The 19,044-nt window shown below is 43.1% G+C and overlaps 1 protein-coding gene across 1 annotated transcript in view; it reads right to left on the bottom strand.

The window, feature by feature from the left end:
• auts2a (activator of transcription and developmental regulator AUTS2 a) overlaps window positions 1–16,265 on the bottom strand; it is a 124,811-nt gene extending 108,546 nt beyond the window's left edge. Inside the window, exon 1 of the mRNA XM_041197948.1 lies at window positions 16,141–16,265. The gene's annotated coding sequence lies outside the window, so the exon portion shown is untranslated. The remainder of the gene's footprint in view (window positions 1–16,140) is intronic.
• Window positions 16,266–19,044: the final 2,779 nt, after the last annotated feature.

Below are 19,044 nucleotides of genomic sequence, written 5' to 3'. Positions count from 1 at the left end.
AATGATTTTTATGAACTCTATGTAACTTTAATAAATATAAAATAATGCGGTATACTATTATCAGTATGGTACTAGCTGCCTATAACACATTCTCTGCCCACACATGGCCAGCCAGGACTTGAACTAATATTTTGGTTTGATTGAAAATACCACTAATATTTCACCCAAATGAAAATATTCCTTGCAGGCATCACAGCTCTAGTGTTCACACACATATAATAAAACACTTTAAACAAGCAATCTCTTGTGGCTAGGAGGTTGGCTCCCTTCCAGCTTCAGGCTCAGACATTCAATTCTCTCTTGCTTTTCAACACCTCATCCACAAGAATTTGCCAGACAATATGTGTTTGTTTGAATAACTGCTATGGTCACACTATAATTTTACTCTTTTGCGTCTCCCTAATGTATTAAAATCAGGCATGAATCTAGGAAAGTCAGTGTTGAAGTCAAACCAAGTTAAAATCAACCAGATCCTTACCTGGCTGAACCCACAGAAATTCCACTTTGCATCTGTCATTCTGTCAAAAAAACAACTAAAATACATCTGAAGCAATTACACTAGATCACTGGAATCTAATTCAAGAAAAACATCCATTGTTCATTAGATTACTTTCTCAAGGATGGTTTGCTTGTAATTCCTAAATATACCAAAAGACAAGTGCTGAACCCATCCATTATTAAAAAGATCAGTCATCCAGCTGCATCACAACAGCTACCACTTTTCATAGGGATTTCATTCCTATTTCTCTATGCTGTATATCCAAAACTGTTATGATGTCTTCATTGTCCCGCAGTTGTAATCAGAGGCCACTGATCATATCCACTCCATTCCCAAGGCTCTTGTCTTCTATCTGCAGTGAGGCTTGCTGCCAGCTTAACTCTTGCCTCCCATTCCCACAATCACTTTGTCTCTTCGTCTTCCTACACTGTCCCAAGCAGATTCAACACAAACTTCAGGAACGGTATCTCATTGCTTCCTTGGACCCTCTTTTGCTCTCGGCTAACTTCAGACCTTAGCTATGTCTCTCACTTTGACAGGCAGGGACTTCTGGGGTACAGGTTGGCAGGAGTTTTGTTTTTGTCACTCTAAGTAAAAAAAGGAGTGGCACTAAATTTCCCTTCTTGCATGAAATGCAAATAAAGACACAGAATAATACTCAATAGTTGATCTGGCGAGAGCCACAGATAAATTACAACAAGTATCACCAGTCTTTACTGAGGCATATTTGATGTTTCAATTGCCCCACAAATCACTGTTGAATACTTATGCGCAGACAACCTCATGTACGGTTGAACGCTGGCCATTGCAAGAGTTTTAACACATATATGTGATTTACTGTGATTAAAATTTTCTGAAAATACCATGAAACTGAATTATGATTTTAGTTGTCCGATCTTCCATATACTCTACAGCTGGGGTTTTTCCTATGGCAGGCAGGCTGGGCAAGGGCGGGAGTGGGTGCGGGGGCGGGAGTGAGTTCGGAGCCGGTCACTGCCTGCGATTGGCTGCGCGCCGCCATTTTAGGCAGGCAGGCCAATTAAGGCCCGCCCCAGTGTAATATGCAGGCGATAGTGCTCAGCACTACCTGTGTGGGCAGGTGGAGAAGGGACGGTCGGGGCTGTGCTCTTTCATGCATGCGCGCGAGTGAGTCCAGCAATCTCCCAGAGGCACAGAGCTGCCTCAGAGAGATTGAATGGATATGAAAATAATTAAAGAATCAATTTAAAAGTTTATTCAAACATGCCCGCTCATGTAAAAACTCAGGAGGTCTGGCAGCATCGGCGGAGAAGAAAAGAGTTGACGTTTCGAGTCCTCATGACCCTTCGACAGTTCTGTCGAAGGGTCATGCGGACTCGAAACGTCAACTCTTTTCTTCTCCGCTGATGCTGCCGGACCTGCTGAGTTTTTCCAGGTAATTCTGTTTTTGTTTTGGATTTCCAGCATCCGCAGTTTTTTTGTTTTTATGCCCCCTCATGTGACTGTTTCAAGGTAAAGGTGGGAAATTTTATTTATTTATTTTCTAAAAGCTTCAGGAAACCTCATCCCACCCGTGGAGTGCTTGCACTTTTTGCCTGCCCTCCAATCTTAAGGTTGGATGGGCAGCATTCTTAAGTGCTTTATTTAATTTCTTAATGGTCTTAATAGACCTTTAACATTTCGGCAGGTGCGCAGCCGACTCCGGTGCGTGCACGCCGAAGGAAATATCGCAATGGCGCGCGATGGCCTTAGGACACACACCCGACGTCAATGCACATCATTTTACGCGTCGACATGTCGGGCCTGCCCCCGCACGCCGACCAGAAGATTCTGCCCTACATTCCCAAACTACACATTACATTCCTGTGTAAGGGCAACAAATAAGGTGACCTGCATTTCAGTTTCCACTGCTTCTCCTGCTCCACTAGTCAGCAAGCAGTGTCCGCATGAAGGACCCAGGCATAATCGGTTTGGCTTGTTTCTTGGGAATGGTGGTACAGTGCACCGTACATAATGAGTACAGTAAATGATTCAGGCACTAGAGGGTTCTGCTTCCTCGCAATGATCAACAGGCACACAAACACAACAAGAAAACTTCCCAAAGAACTTTGAATCACACAAAACCATGTTTCCCCAAGGATGCAACATTGTTACAGAGGTCACATCAATCTCTCCAGGTCACAGTGAGAAATAAGTGGTTTCCCAGGCCAGTGGAAAGAAGGATCTATGTTGCAATACAATATTCCCCATACGCTTCAGAAGGACACCACTTATATTTTTGCGAGTGAATAAAGTATATATTTCTTTAATGAGCTAAACTATCCCTTTAACAATGAATGCTTGCATAGCTTTGCATAAAAAAATGATCACTTCTCCTTAACTTACTAAAATAAATGCAGAGAGTGAACCCTCAACAAAAAAAAATTCCAATGCCACAACATGAATCAAAGCTTTTCATGGCAATTGATTCAGGTTCAAAACAAATTTTTAAACAAAGATTTCTTGAACATTTACCTGCCAACAGGTGTTGCATTAGCATCCATTATGTGAACCATTGTGTAGCCAATCATGTCTTACTACCTCCAGAGCACATCTGTGGCCAAATGTGCAAAGCCAGAGTATGTGGCCAGCAACTCCCTCCTGCTTGCACTGAAACTTTTGGCTACTTTCTCCTCACTCGAACACAAGGGAAAGTGACAGTTTCCTTTTCTTTCAAGGCTTAATTGTTTGTTGCTGCGCTATTAACAAAACAAAACCCCATAAGGCAATAATCCTGCAACATTTCGATAGGGGATGTATGAATTAGGTTAAACACTTTCCATTCCGAAAATCTGGCTTTTTCAATAGCTCTTAAAGTTTCTGAATGGACAAAATCAGAAAGCTCAAACCTCAAATCTTCACCTTAAAAGAGTGAACACTTCATTCAGGTCTTGAAACCTCATTTGCACAGTAGCTGTGACATTGGCCCAACATCGAGCATTGAGAGAAGTAAGAATAGATCCGTGAACCAAAGATGCAAAGGGAAACGAAGAGAAATGAAGACAGCCAGGGAAAGCAAAATTGGAGTTAGTAACACAAATTGAATGAAATCTGTAGGTTGCCACCAAACATGTTTAGAGACTTACAGTGTATTAAAGCTGTATGCAAAGACTCTCCAAATACACCGACTTTCTGTGTGGCAATGTTCCCTCCGAGTAGGCCAGTTTGGTAAACAAAAACCTTAGTAACGAGAGACATCAAGTGAGGCTGAATTACTTGGCTCGCAATTTGCTGCTGTTAATCAGCCAAAAATACCCTCAACTCTTTCATCAAGAGAGCAGGTGGTCCCTAGAGGCTCTCACTAGGAGAAGAACATAAGAATAGGAGCAGGACTAGGCCATTCAGTCCCTCAAGCCTGCCCTGCCATTCAATAAGATCATGGCTGATCTGCCCCAGGCCTCACCTCTTTTGTGCCAGCTCCTCATAGCCCTGAACTCCCCGATATTTCAAAAATCTATCTACCTCCTCCTTAAATACTTTCAGTTATCTAGCCTCCACAACTCTCTGGGGTAGACAATTCCAGACAGTCACTATCCTCTAAGAGAAGAAATTCCTTCGCATCTCAGTTTTAAATAAATGTCCCCTTATTCTGTAACTCTGTCCCCTAGTTTGAGATTCTCCCACTAGTGGAAACATCTTCTCAACATCTACCCTGTCAAACCTCCTCAGAATCTTGTACTTTTCAATAAGATCACTCCTCATTCTTCTAAGCTTTAATGAGTAAAGGCCTAACCTGTTTAGCCATTCTTGATATGTCAACCCCTTCATCTCAGGAATCAGCCTATTGAATCTCTTTTGAACTGCTTCCAATGCCAGTATATCCTTTCTTAAATACTGGGACAAAAACTGTACACAGTACTCCAGGAGCAGCCTCACTAACACCCTGTACAGTTGTAACAAGCCTTCCCTATTTTCAAACTCCTATCCCCTAAGCAATTAAGGCCAAAGTTCCATTTGCCTTCTTAATTACTTGCTGCACCTACATGATAAATTTTTGTGTTTCATGCACAAGAACACCCAGATTCCTCTGTGCTGCATTTTTTGGGGTCTCTCTCCATTTAAATGAAAGTCTGCCTTTTGATTTTTCCTACCAAAGTGCATGACCTCACACTTTCCTATATTAAACTCCATCTTCTAAGTTTTTGCCCATTCATTTAACCTGTCTATATCCCTTTGTAAATTTCTTATGTCCTCATCACAACATGCCCTCGCACCTATTTTTGTATCATCAGCAAATTTGGATACATTACACTCTGCCCCCTCCTCCGAGTCATTAATATAGATAGTAAATAATTGAGGCCCTCGGACTGATCCTTGAGGCACTCCACTAGTTACGTCCTTCCAACCTGGAAAAACCCATTAATACCAACTCTCTGTCTTCTCTGTGTTAACCAATCCTCAATCCATGCTAATACATACCCCAAATACCGTGAGCTCCTATCTTGTGCAATAACCTTTTATGTGGCACCTTATCGAATACCTTCTGGAAATCCAAGTACACTATATCTAACAGTTCCCCTTTATCAACTCTACTTGTTATATCCTCAAGGAACTCTCGCAAATTTGTCAAACATGATCTCCCTTTCACAAAACCATGTTGACTCGGTTTGATTGCATTAAGCTTTTCTAAATGTCCTGCTATTTCTTCTTTAATATTGGACCCTAGCATTTTCCCAACGACAGGTGTTAGGCTGGCTGGCCTATAGTTTCCTGCTTTTTCTCTCCCTCCCTTCTTGAGCAGGGGCATCACATTAACAGTTTTCCAATCCTTTTGTACACTTTTGTACAAAACATAGTACCTGGATACCCACTCTTCAAAAGCTCGCAGGATTCCTTTGCTCACCATGAGAACTTAAGACATAGGAGCAGGAGTAGACCACATGGCCCACCGAGACTGCTCCACCATTCAATACAATCATGGCTGATCTTGGGTTTCAACTCCATTTTCCCGCCTGCTCCCCATATCCCTCAATTCCCCCAAGAACCCAAACATTTGTCTATCCCAGCCTTAAATGCATTCAATGATGGAGCATCCACAACCCTCTGAGGATTACAAAGATTCACAGCCCTGTTCACCACTAAAAGAGATGAGAGCACTTCCTCAAACAATGTCACCTCCCATTATGTGATCGTTTAGAACCTCTTCTTACAGATTATCCCACAGAGGGAAATTTTCAGAACCATAGCACAGGAGGTGGCCATCTACTCAACTGTGTCTTTGGCAGTTCTTTCTTAGAACAATTCAATGCCTCCTTACTCCTCACTGCCCCTCTCCAACACCCTGCCCCCATAGTTCCCAACTGCTTCAGAAGTTTATTCACTTTCCACTTAAGGGATGCAAAGATCTCTGCTCCATCTACTCTCGATGATACAGTATTCCATATTCCAACAATTCTCTGTGTGAACAAATTTTCCTTAATTTCTCTTCTCAATCCCTTTGTAATACTTTTACATTAATAACTGTCATTGATTCCCCCAATTCATGGAAACAGTCTTTCACTATTTATCTTATCCAAAGCCTTCATGATATTTGTGTCAAATCTTCTTTGCACTCATGGAATGTTTTGCAAACCTCTTCATTTTTATAATTTTTCTGTCCCTGGTATCATTCATTGAATTTATGCTCCACACTCTCTATGACAATTACACCCTTTCTACAACATGCTACCCAAAATTACAGAGTACTCAAACCATGGTCTAATCATTGCCTTCTGCAAATTTATTACCTGCTTTATATTGTATTCTTGCCTCAAATGCTAGTGTGCTTTGGGGCTTTAGCTACCTGTATTTGAATCTAAGATCATCTGCACCTGTCAGTATCTTTCTGTTGAGCGTACGCTCCCAAAATATAGTTTTTATATTTTAGTTTTTAGCTTCCTCGTGAGCCAGGAGCAGCAGGGATGTTCCGCTGGGTACCAACAAGGGCCTGTGGGCAGTACTATTCTCCAGTCCCACATCAACCCTTGTTTTGCTGAACACCTTTATATTACAATGGCATGCTGCTACTGCTTAACGGCATATACAAATTCCCACCTTTCTTTTTTTTAAATAACTTTCCTTCCTTCCAATGAGGTATAACTATTTACAATACAATCTTTACTTTACTTGCTACCCCTTCTCCCCCCATCAAGTGTCTGACTTTATATATTCAGGCGGTCTTTATGCTTCCACATCTTGGTCTGTCACGTTTGGAGGAATGGTAGGCTCAGTTGTTTTGGGTTGACTTTGTCAGTTTAATGCTGATATTGTAGTACTCTGTGTTTCTGGTACTTGGTTGTCTCCATTTGATTCATTTTTTGCACCCCTTCTAGCTGTGTTTCGCTTTATCAACAACCCATCTGCCTTGTCCCATTCCTTCTGAAGGGAATGTGCACTCCGTTCATTTCTAGAGTGGACTTGCAGTTTCTTTTCCCATGGGGTCCATCTTGCTGGATGTTGACATTTCACAAATTTCTTTCACAGTTTTAGCCAAACGTTTGTTTGCGGTTTTATCTTCAAATTGTTTTGCAATCCTGTAAATCTTTTCATTCAGCTCAGCAACTACTCTAGTGAGTTCGGTTCCCGTTTCAGACTGATCTGTAAAATCCCTGTAAACACTTAACAAGTTCACCTGGGCCTTCAGTTCCTTCGGAGTCTTTCTTCCTTGGTCACTGATTGCTCTTTAGATTCTTCTAATTTACTCATTAGGTCGTCAATCTGTTTCTTAGAATTTTCCTTTTCTGCTTTTAAAGCCTGGATTTGCTCTTTCATACTTGCATCTCAATTTTCATTTTCTTCAGACTGGATTGAAATTCAAGAGTTTCTTTGCACTCTTCACGATCAAATTCCAACATTTCATCAAACTCATCTTCCATATGTGAAAGTTGGTTCTCTACACTGACCAGCTTTTCCTCAGCAGAGTCTAATTTGTGTGTGCTATCCTGCGAGCTCACATTCTTTAACTTTACTTCTGCTAGTTGTTTCTGAGAGCCCTCATGCTGCGTTGTAAGAACTTCTACTTTTCCTTGCAGCTGTTCAACGTTTTTTGACATTCTCGGTTCTTGATTTTCATTTCGGCCATGTCATTTCTCAACAACTCAAATAGTTCTCAGTATGCTCAAAGACATCCGGGGCTTTTTCTCCTTCTAGTTCCTTGAGTATCAACATCTTGAAAAAACACGGGAAAATCTCACAGAGAGAGAAAACCTAGAACTTCAGCCTCAGATTTACATTGTCCAATCCTTTTCTGTCTTTTCTTTCTCTGTCTGCAGTGGAACGCTGGCCTTGTCCTTTCTTTTAGTTTCACTGTTGGACAGGTCCATTTCCAGTGAAGTCTTAACTTGTTTCAGTTCCATAATTGTGCTGCTCATGGCTTTGTTGTCCACTCGCAGCTTGTAAAGCTCTCTGGTTTTCCATTTCAATGCCTGAAGTCTCTTCCAGACTGCTTTCTAATGATGAAAGGGTGAAATCCAGATGAAGAGGAGAGTCTTGCTGATGGTAAGGACCAGGGCAAAAAGAATAAATAAAAATGGAGATTTTTTATAATTTTTTTTTTTGCAGCCTTTGATTTTGTTCCAGTTTTTAAAAAAAATTTCTCCAGTTCTTCAGTCTGTTTGTGTGCTAGTTTACTGCGCCTGCCAGTTTTTCATTCTTTCTCCTCCTTTGCCCTTTGCTATTCCTGTCCATTCTATTCTCTATGCAATTAGTGTCATTTATTTTCCTGTTTATGTTATGCATTTTCATTTCTGCAACAGTTTTAAACCTTATTTCTCTGTTCCTCTAATTTTTCAATATATTTGCTTTTTTTTTAACTGTACCTGCCCTGGTTTCCTATTCTTCTCGTGTTCTCCTTCCCATTCAGATGACTTTACAATGATTGAATTTTTCATTTTTTTCCAATGGTCCTCCGCCCCCATTTTTTGCTGCACTTTTAGTTGCTTTTCTTCACCCCAGCTCCCTGCTTGCCCCAACACCTCACTTCCCTTAGCACCAACCCCGCTCCCATTACAATTAAATTTATCTTTTATATTTTTTTTTCCTGGTCTCACGTTTCTACTCAAGTGTAATAATATTTTCCCCCATTGTTTAAATTCACTCACCCATCCTTTCAAAGCGCTTGCCTGTTTCCTTCTCTCTTTCCCCACCCCTTTCTCACCTCGCATTCATCCATTAAAATTAATTCGATTGCTGACATTTTATTTCATAATCACTCACTTTTGCCATTGCTTTCCTCAAACCTTTCCTTTAGTTTGGCCCCACAGTTCCAACTCACCCAGCTGCCATTTACTTACACTGACATCACCTTCCTACTCCACCTGCCCCCTCCCATCCACTCTTATTTAAATACAAAACATTCTCAACTTTTTAAAAACATCCTCCATTTGCATGGCCTTGAAAGTCCTTTTCATTTCCATAGTTTTACACTAACTATTCACCCCTTTACTCTCATAAAAAAACATGTTTTACTCTCCAAACCTTTCAGTCTCCACCTTCATATCACTCTGCCACCCAATTTTTCGCCTTACAATCTATCCATTATTCTAGTCTGTCTCCCCTTGTGCAAATCCTTACTCCTCACTATGCTATTCTGCTGTTTCCTTTTGCAAAGCCCCACTTCTGCCCCAACGCCTTTCTGAATACACTTTCTCTTTCTGCTGGGTATCACTTCCCCACTCTCTTTCCGAACCTTCTCCTGTTCTTTTTACCAACTCCATTCAATCCTTGAAAATGCATGTTTCTTACTCCTGTCCCATTCCCTTTTCTTTTTGCAGATCTGTATTTTTGCTCCTGAGTCATTGCTGACCTTGAAGATGCCAAAGACATAGGATCAAATCAAGAGTCCCTCTCTCTTGAAGTTTCACTTGTACAAGTTACCACTGGAATTACTGAGATTTCCTCAATCCAAAAAGCAATGAGATGAGCTGTGTCAATCACAGCCAAAATATAATAATCTATTTGCGTGGGGACTAAGGCCTCAACCTGTATATTTTTTATAATATATATATATATATATATATATATATATATATATACACACAGATATCCTCGTGGCTATTTCTAAAATTTTAAAAATTGGACAAAGAAATTTTAAAATGGCTGAAACTACGTCCGTCTGTGACTCTCGAAAGAAAGGAGCCATTTGACAGTATCGAAGAAACTTGCACCTCGGTATCCCTGAACAGACACTAACAATCCTCCTTCTGGGCTGCACAGACCAAATTTAAAATGAGCTATACAAAGGCCATCCGCATTTCATAATCCAGGTTGGCCAACTGGAGTCTACTTGTCTGCTAAAACAATGGGCCCTACAACTTTCCTTTTAATGCTCAATAGTTGAGACATTTAACCATCTCAGGGACCCAGAAGAGGGATACACATCCCTTGTCAAAGACAATTTGGAGAGATGGGAGTCATGTTGCACGGACCTCTGGCTGCGCAATCGGTAATACTTCCTTGTGGAACTGAAAACTCAGTCTGCCATTTTACCATCTAACTTGCAGCATCACAGAAAATAAGCTTTGTCCAGTTCGAATACCTGGCCCCATCTACAGTGTTTCTGCTGGAGCTTCTGTTCCATTGCCTACAAGACTGATTTATCTCTGCATGCCTATCTCATCGTGTGAAGTCAACTGCACCGGAAAAGTGAATTATACGGCATCAGTTTCAACCTGCCGACCTCTGTGAAGGAATACCTCGCTGGACTTTGATTCTGGACTCTGGAACCTACGTGAAACACCACGGCCAGCGTTTTTCAGTTGGCAGGTGGCAGAAGCGGTCGGGAACTCGACCGCTGCCCATGAATGCAAACCGCGATTTTACAGGGATGGGCCAATTAAGGCCCACCCAGCGTAATTCGCGGTTCCCAAGTCAGCGGGAGGAGGTGGGTGGTGGCATCCTGATCTGGTTGCCAGGCATGCACATTAACAGTGTTACAACTTCAACTAATCAAATATCCTTGTTCTTCGTTTCAGCCTCACTAGAGCACACCCGGACTCAGGAGGCTGAGGGATCACTGCTGACTCCTGAAGGCACAGAAGACATTAACGCACCGGTGTCACACCCTCTCAACCAGGCAGGCACCAGCGCAGACACTGGCACCTCGGTGGGAATAAGATTGTCGGCGAGTATCTTGATGCACAGCAGTGAGCGTGTTTCTCACTCGCTTGAGGTGCAGGGGGAGGTAGAAAGTGCCCAGGGCGCCGACAGTAGGCAGTCGGAGGAATGCTGGGGACCAGGAACAAGCTCAGTCAGTGGCTGATGTGCCTCTGGAGTCGTCCCTGAGGCAGCAGATGCTGGAAGTCCTGCAGGGTGTGTGGGAGGGTCCGGCGGAGATCCATGAGGGAATGCGTGGCATGGTCTCCGTGATGGAAGAGTCTATGCAGAGCATGAGCAATGCAATGACCCTCATGGCTGAGCGCACTGCCTCCTCCTCTTGGAGAGAGTGGCGACTTTCATGGAGAGGGCCCTCCAGGAGAAAAATCAGGGCTTCCTGGGGATGTGCTTGGACCTGCAAGCCCTCACATCGGCATTGACCTCGGGTGGTCAGTGTCCGTGTGGGAGATGGATTGGGCACCCGGTACCCCAGCTAGGTGCTCAACCATCAATGGTGACCTCACATTGGCGCACGAGCTGCTTGTAGTCTCTGCAGGCTCCTCTGAGGGCGCTCTGGATGATGGCAGCAGCTCCTCCGCCCCTCTGCCAGTGGCCATGGCATCGGATGAGGCTGCAGTGACTGGGCAGATGTCAGCCATGGGACTGGCCTCTCCCTCCCAGTCAGGGCCAGCACAGGCTCCACAGGCCAGAGGACACCAGCCAATAGGACTGCAGAAAGAGCAGGTTGTCTCCAATGCCGATGCCAACAAGGGGGGAACACCTAGACGTAGCACTTCAAGTGTAAATGTAAAGCACCTTAGACACAACACGGGCTTATCACTGGTGGTTTTCTTTTGCCCCACGTTTAAGTTACTGTTAGTTTGATTTCTTTATGCCAAGCTGCAAATCATTAAATGTCTTGGTTCTCAACAAGCCTCTGGGTGCTTCATTAGTTCTGCAGATGAAGGGGAAGCCATGATGTTATGAGTGATTGTCTGACATTGAGCTTTATTGAAATGGCACATAGTTCATGTTGTTGACCAAGCAAATGTTGCTCTCAGGTATCGGGTATGAAGCCTGCAGCCCTGACATGTGGTGGTTGTTCATCTTTGGTAGGCTAGCTGAAGGAATGTTGGATCAAAGCCTCCCGGGTGTCCCTGCCTCCCTGGAGGTTGCCCAGGTCATTGTCTATCCCCTCAGTGCTCTCCTGGGTGTGTTCATCCTCGGACTCACTACTGGACTCATTGTCTGTTGCCGGAGCAGCTGCGTCAACAACTTCTTCCTCCACTGCGCCCCCCTTTCCAGCGCCAGATTGTGGAGAGCGCGACATGCGACCACTATCAGTGACACACGATCTGGGGGGTATTGGAATGCGCCCCCGAATGGTCCAGGCATTGGAAGCACATCTTGAAAAGACAGATGGCACTCTTTACCACCGCCCTTGTGGAGGCATGGCTCCTATTGTCCAGTGCTCAGCCTCTGTTTTTGGATGGCAGAGAGGCGTCATGAGCCATCTTCTGAGGGTTTAGCCCTTGTCACCCAGCAGCCATCCATCTAGCCAGGCTGGAGAAACTGAAGAGCCCCGGCACCTGGGAGTGTCTGAGGATGTAGGCGTTGTGGGAGCTGCCTGAATACCTTGCACAGACTTGCACACTCTGCAACCTATGGTCACACACTATTTGCACTTCCATGGAGTGGAATCCCTTCCTGTTGACAAAGGCTCCCGGCTCAAGCACTGGCGCCTTGATGGCCACATGTATGCAGTCTATTGCACCCTGGATGTGGGGGAAGCCAGCAATCGCTGCAAAGCCTCTGGCTCACTCTGTCTGGCCGGCCTCATCCGTGTGGTAGTGAATGAAAGTCAATGCAAACCTGAACAGAGCGTCTGACACAACTGTGGACAGCTGACTGGGAGACTCCACAAAGATCATCCACTGACCCCTGGAAAGAGCCAGAGGCATAGATGTTGAGGGCAACCGTGACCTTCAGCACCACTGGCATGGGGTGTCCACCCACAGAGTTGGAGCTGACCTCAGGGCTAATCACCTGACAGATGGAGGTCACTGTCTCCCTTGAGGGGTGGAGCCTCCTTTGGCATTGCACCTCAGAAATATTGAGGTAGCTGCATTGCCACCTGTAAACCCTGGCAGCAGGGTAGTGGCATCTTCTGCGGCCCCTTCCGCCATGGACTTCCTATTGGCCCTGTGCCCCATGTACCTGTGCCTGTCCTCCCACAGGTCGCTCTCCTGAAGGCTGAATATTGACTCCTGGCCTCCTCCCCCGTCTGGCCCTCTCTTCCTCCTCTGAGGAGATGCCTCCAGCGGAGAGCACAATCCCCATTCCCAGGGTAAGGGAAGGCTGCCTGATACCTGGAAGGCCCCAAGTGTTATAACTCCTCCGGAGTCCTGAACTGAAGAATGTTATTTCTGTCAAAGCAGCTCTGAAGCGAAATGAAGTTGCCCTGTTCATACAAGCAAGTAGCAGTAACCAATAAACTAAAATTCCAACAGCTCACATTAGTGAGCCAACTCACCTCTCTTATTTCGCCTGTGGATGAGGTTTTTAAAAACGTGGCCTACCCGTCTGCCCATTGCGCCCATACAACGCCCTGAAAATCGCATGGGCCATGAAGAATCGATGTCAATTGGTACTTCAAGGGCCTTAGCTGACCCATTAATTAATAGCGGGTGTGCCTCCGAACTCATAGCCCGTGCCTTCTGAAGTATTGCGATGGCATGCAGTGACATTGGGATGCATGCCCGCCATCCTCACGTGTCATTTTACGCGCATGCGTGTCAGGCCTGCGCCCACACACCGACTGAAATTCTACCCCATTTCTTTAAGCTGTGGTCTCTGTACTGTAGATCATCTTTTCTAAATCCCTCTTTTACTGTATGAATGCAAAGGGGGTCAAAGTTGTGACACCCCCACCACCACACTACCCCGCCCCCCCTGCATTTTGAGTGCGCACAAATAAACTAATCCTTTGGCTGGAAGTTTATGGCCCCATCACCGTAAAATGCAGCCAGCCATTCTAAACTCCAGTGACTTCGGAGGGAATGTAAAATCCCGCGGACGTAAAACTCAGCCCTTTGAGTTCATCGTATCTCGAGTTTGCTGTGGGGATCATTACTAGAAATTGGATTATACCAAAGCCGAGGGGTTGAGAAATACGCCAGCGCTTATAAAGGGGGAAACAAATCAAAACACCCTTCTGTTTACAGATGGGTGGTCAGAGGAGAAATTAATGCTGTATAAATTAAACCCCCTTCCATCTGTAGCATATTCTCTTGTTGCATCTTAATTACCAGCTCTTAGAGCAGAGCAAAACAGACCAGGGGGAAAAGGAATCTATAACAGTGCCAAGATAAATCTTAAGGCTGTCATGTTCACAACTGAAAAGATAAATACTGCGGATGTTGGAATTCTGAAATAAAAACAGAAAATGCTGGAAATGTGCAGGAGATCTTGTATAAGGTCATAGGCCTGAAATGTTAACTCTGTTCTCTATCCACAGATGCTGTCTGACTTCCTGAGTACTTCCAGCATTTTCTGTTTTTAAAGCTACATGTTAAAACTACAATGTAACATGTTTAATTTGAAGGATGCTTTCCATGCCACAGTGATATGTTAGAGGGAATGTTTGAGTTAAAGAGAATGCCCTCAACAATCTGTTTGGTGAGTGCACTAAGTAGGTTTTAGTGAGTTAGCAGATCTCAACCTTTAAGCAATGGAACTGCTGCAATGAACCCCATTCACGGAAAGGTTCCACTGAGCTAAGTTTCCCAAATACGTTTTATGAAAGTGCCTCACAAAGGACTTGGCTAAAGTATGGGTCACTAAGTGTGTCACCATCACTTGTTTCACTTCAGCAAATGATGCATTGTTGTTCATTTCATTAAAAAGAAATCCTTTCGTCTGATTCAAGTCTATAAACAGAACTGCTGTCAGTGACTACCAGTAAGTCTGTTTGTATGGATTCCAAGTGAAAAAGGGTTGTTTTTTGACTGGGCTGGCCTGCTGGTTGAACAACCTACCATGACATAGAATTATATAGAATGTATAGCACTGAAACAGGCCACTTGGCCCAAATGGTCTATGCCAACCCTCACTGGCTACTTGGATAAGGTAACAGAGGTATCAAAATAACCTGCCGTTTTTAGAAGAGGCATCAGGAAAAAAATTGGAAAGGAACAGCCTTTTAAATTTACCCTTAATGTCAATGTCCATTTCACCCTTGCATTAGATGCAATATGGTAACCTTAGAGCTAACAAGCTATGTTTAAATTCTCTCACTGTTCCCACTCCTCCTAACAGCACACAATGAAGTGCTTCAGTGCAAACACATTTTCAGTTTAATGAATGATACAAATGTGCTGGCACCATCGAAAAGTACAAAATCAGCTGAATCCTGCATGGTCTGACCTACTGAAATGAGCCAGAAAACTGTTTTAGCTTCATTACAGACCACCTAATCAGCAGGATTTATTGGGACTACTTAAAGCTGCTGTTTAAAACTATCTTATGGGGATTCCAGCACTTAAGGAACCCCATGGTTATAAAGGAATCAATGGTGAAAAGCGGATATCAAGTTTTACTATCTGGCTTTTAATCCAGTAAACCTTCAGCTTTATGAACAGCCAAGGCATGAAAAGTGCAGTCAAATCAATCTGTGAAGTCTAATGCAACTTGACAAACAGAAAATGCTGACAGACTAATAGGTGAGAAAAATGTGGTTTTCTCGTATAAAATGATGGAACTGTTTCTTTTTCGGAGATCAAAAACTTGCACCAAGTACAAACTGCAGCTCAGATGAAGCAGCATCACATGTTTAACATCAGCGGCATTTGTAAATGCCTTTCCTACTGAGAGGATTTGATCTCATCTTGAGAACCAGAACCAAAAAGTTTCCCTTGACAGGCTACTTTAAAACACAATTGACGGAGAGGTTGTTTGATCAAACTGTTAACTTGAAAAAACGCCCACAAAATCTGGGGCTACTACAGCTTTAAATTCAAAGGAGGTATTTCAAGAAAGGCGGTCAGTCATCAATGCCCTTACTTATAAGTGAACACACCTTGCACACAACATTCTGTTCACTTTCAATACATTCGTACCAGGGATTGATGCTTCCTCTTTCTTATAATGAAAAGTTTTTTTTTTGATTCGTTTGAATTATGAAATTGGAGCTTTGATTATTCAAGAGATAAATCAGCTTTTCAAGGCTGTAGTATTGCATGTATTCCAAACTCTCTAAGGCCTTTACACATATATTTTATATACATCTATCTATATATATATATATATATATGTTTACAGCTCAAAAATGGTATGAGTAATTAAGTTTTATCATGTAAAATTTTTACTATTAGATGCAAAATGCTGGGCAATTGCTACAGCTTATCAGATCCAAACACAATGATCTCTTTGTGGTGGTATCAATTTAGGAAGGTATTTTTTCCCCTAATCCTTGTACTCCAATCTAAAGGCTTTCGTTGTCTGGGCTATGGAGCTCAGGCAGCAAAATTAAAGTAAATGCACAGCATACTCACTCCAGCAGCAGCTGAGCTCTCTCAGAACACGCTGTATTTTCTGCCACACACCATACTCATTACAGAAACCAATTCCTCTCCATAACAAACACAGCAGTAGTCTTCTTTGAACAGCAAATGCAGTATCCTTCAGGGTCCGAAGTAAGAGCACAAAAATCAAGGATCTTGTCCTACGAGCTTCGAGTCTTTATTTGATTCAAATGGGACACTGAGCATGAAATTCACAGCATTTCCTAAGCTGTTTGCCTTCCTCCCATGTGGTGTCGGATAACACCCCAAAAATTCCCCAGGTCGGCATCAGTTTATATCTGATCGTCAGTTTTGCTGGGAGGTGTGCATAATTGACGCGCTGTAATCAACACAGTAACAGCTTGATCCAGCACATTGACACCCTCAAATCATCTGAAAAAAAGCTGCTTTGATAAAAACTCATCTTTAACTGGCTTCCGTTTCTATTTTTTTGTTGTTGCCTGAGTTATTTAAAAGGATGGACAGTAGAGCTTTAGCTAGTCGAGATAAAAGCTTCATTGGGTATTAGAATTTCACACAGTCATCAAGGGCCTTCCTCTAAAAACTTGTCACTGGAGATGGCAATCTGCTGTAGTGTGCAAAGCTTGATGGACTGTGGGACTATAATCAACTCTTTGAATGATTGCTCAATTTGCAGTGGGACCTAGTTCCTGGCCTCTATAGCACTGAGCTGTTTATTTTAACTGCACTAAGAATGGCAAACAGTCAGCCTGTCTTGGTGTTCTGCAGACCCTACTGCGGCAATTTAATAGTCTCCAGATCTCAGTCAAGGATTCTGTTACCAATAAGAACAATACTAAGACTATACTCCATTTCCTCCAAAAGAGGTGTCTGGACATACATCCACACTTATGTCAGTCTAGGATGATTTACACTTCCCCAGTGCGTGAGTTTAAATTAGACAGCTCGCTTAAAGCGCAATGGGGTCGATATTGCATTACAGTCACGGCAGAGCATCAGCCTCCCTAATCCCTGTCCAGGGTAGGCAGTGTTTTTGTCCTTTTAACGGGGATTACTAAAGTTTAACCACTTTTCTCTTTGTTGCCATAACATACCGTGGGGGGCGTTAAAAGCTGCCCTCCCAGCCTTCATCAATACAAGTGGCAGGTTGTTAATCCAGCCCTTGGGTCAGGCTTAGTTTATCTGCACAGCCAAAGTTCTTTGCAAAGTTCAGCAGGCAAAAAACTACTTTTTTCCCCCAAAGGGAGGGAGGACATTCTTCAAGCAGTTAAGATGTTTTCAGTTGCCAGCTCCTAACTTCTTGTCTCTTGTAAGGCATTCTTTTTTTTCACAACGTCAAAACCATTTGGTCAGTAATCTGCTGTACTGAGATTTGATTTTTGTATAATAGCATTTTTTAATGGAATGATCAGGGATAACTTGATTTGATCTTCCACAAAACTACAGGCATATTGGGGTGCAGGAATGTGTTTGCATTATGGCAAACGGAACATCTGCCACAGCAATAGCTTCTAAGTTTCTTTTTGGGGAACTTTGAGTGCACTATTGTACAAATTTATCACAACTCCTCTAGCTGTTATCTCAGCTCATCGTGGCATTCTACTAAACCATGCAAGATCAGGAAGAACCCAGTTTGAACCTGGGGCTACATGGGCCCAGTTTATTTTGTCTGGAATAGCTGGTTATGGTATTGCAATTGTCCTCAGGATTCAACTCCATAAAAGCTATCCAAATATTCACAAAGTCGCAATCTCATAAAACACATACAAGTCAGGGAGGCCATTCAGTCCATCGTTATCTTCTACTCTGGCCTACGATCCCTCTCTCTGAAATTAATCTAAGTTTTTCACCTCCACCATCCTCGACTAATCCAAGTATTGTTCATTTTTAGTGCAAAGTTGTTCTTCCTGCTGTACCCTCGTTGCTTCCTATGACTTGTGTGCTCCCTCTGCATGGAACAACATCTGCAGTTTTGACACTTTTGTAAAGGCTTTCTGATCCAGGTCATTAATGTAGATTAGGAACATTATGTTCACCAATGCTGAACCCTAGGGTTCAATCCACTTAGTACTTTCTCCCGTCACCACTCCCTAACAGGCACCCACTATTTTCCTTCCTTCAGCCAAATCCTTATTCAGGCTGGGGTTTTACTTTAGCTGCAGCAGCAAAATGAGAAACAGTATCAAAGGAATTTTGGAAATCTAAGCACTCCATGTCACATTGTTTTCCAATGTCTACTTCAAACCTACCTGTTGAAAAGTAGTCCAGAGATTTGTGTCTGTAGCTGCTAAATTAAACTTCTCCCTCATTTTTGTATATGGGTTCTGCAGCAGCCGGTTTCAATATAAAGGCACATTATCAGTATTCAGTGACTCATACAAGATCACTAATAGCACTCTGCAAATTTCAACCCTCCTAATCTCTTAGTCTCCTAGGATAGAGCTATCATTTGTAGAAAATACTTCGTCATGAATATTAGATCAGGACAGTATCAGTCTAGGCGGTGATGCCTCCCATGGCCAAAGAAACTTGATATTCATGATTTACATTTGGATATGAAGAATGGCTATGTGGGTTAGGTATTTGAAAAGTATAAAGTGCTTTTCACCAAAACTTGAATCTGCAATTTCAGGGGTCTATAATCCAGAGGCCTGGATTAATGACCCGGAGACATGAGCTCAAGTGTCGGCAGCTGGGGAATTTAAATAAAAACCTGAAATTAAAGAAAGCTAGCATCAGTAATGTTAACAAAGTAACTACTGGGCTGTCATAAAAACCCATTTGGTTCACTAAAGTGAAAGGAATCTGCCACCCTTACCTTGTCTGGCCTGTGTGTGATTCTGGATCCACAGCAATATGGTTGACCCTTAACTTCTCTCTGAAATAGCTTAGCAAGTCACTCAGTTGTCAAGA

This window comes from Carcharodon carcharias, chromosome 10, assembly GCF_017639515.1.
Source record: "Carcharodon carcharias isolate sCarCar2 chromosome 10, sCarCar2.pri, whole genome shotgun sequence".
Classification (NCBI taxonomy): domain Eukaryota; kingdom Metazoa; phylum Chordata; class Chondrichthyes; order Lamniformes; family Lamnidae; genus Carcharodon; species Carcharodon carcharias.
Note: the sequence above shows the minus strand (reverse complement) of the source record. Positions and strands in the feature narration are given on the sequence as shown.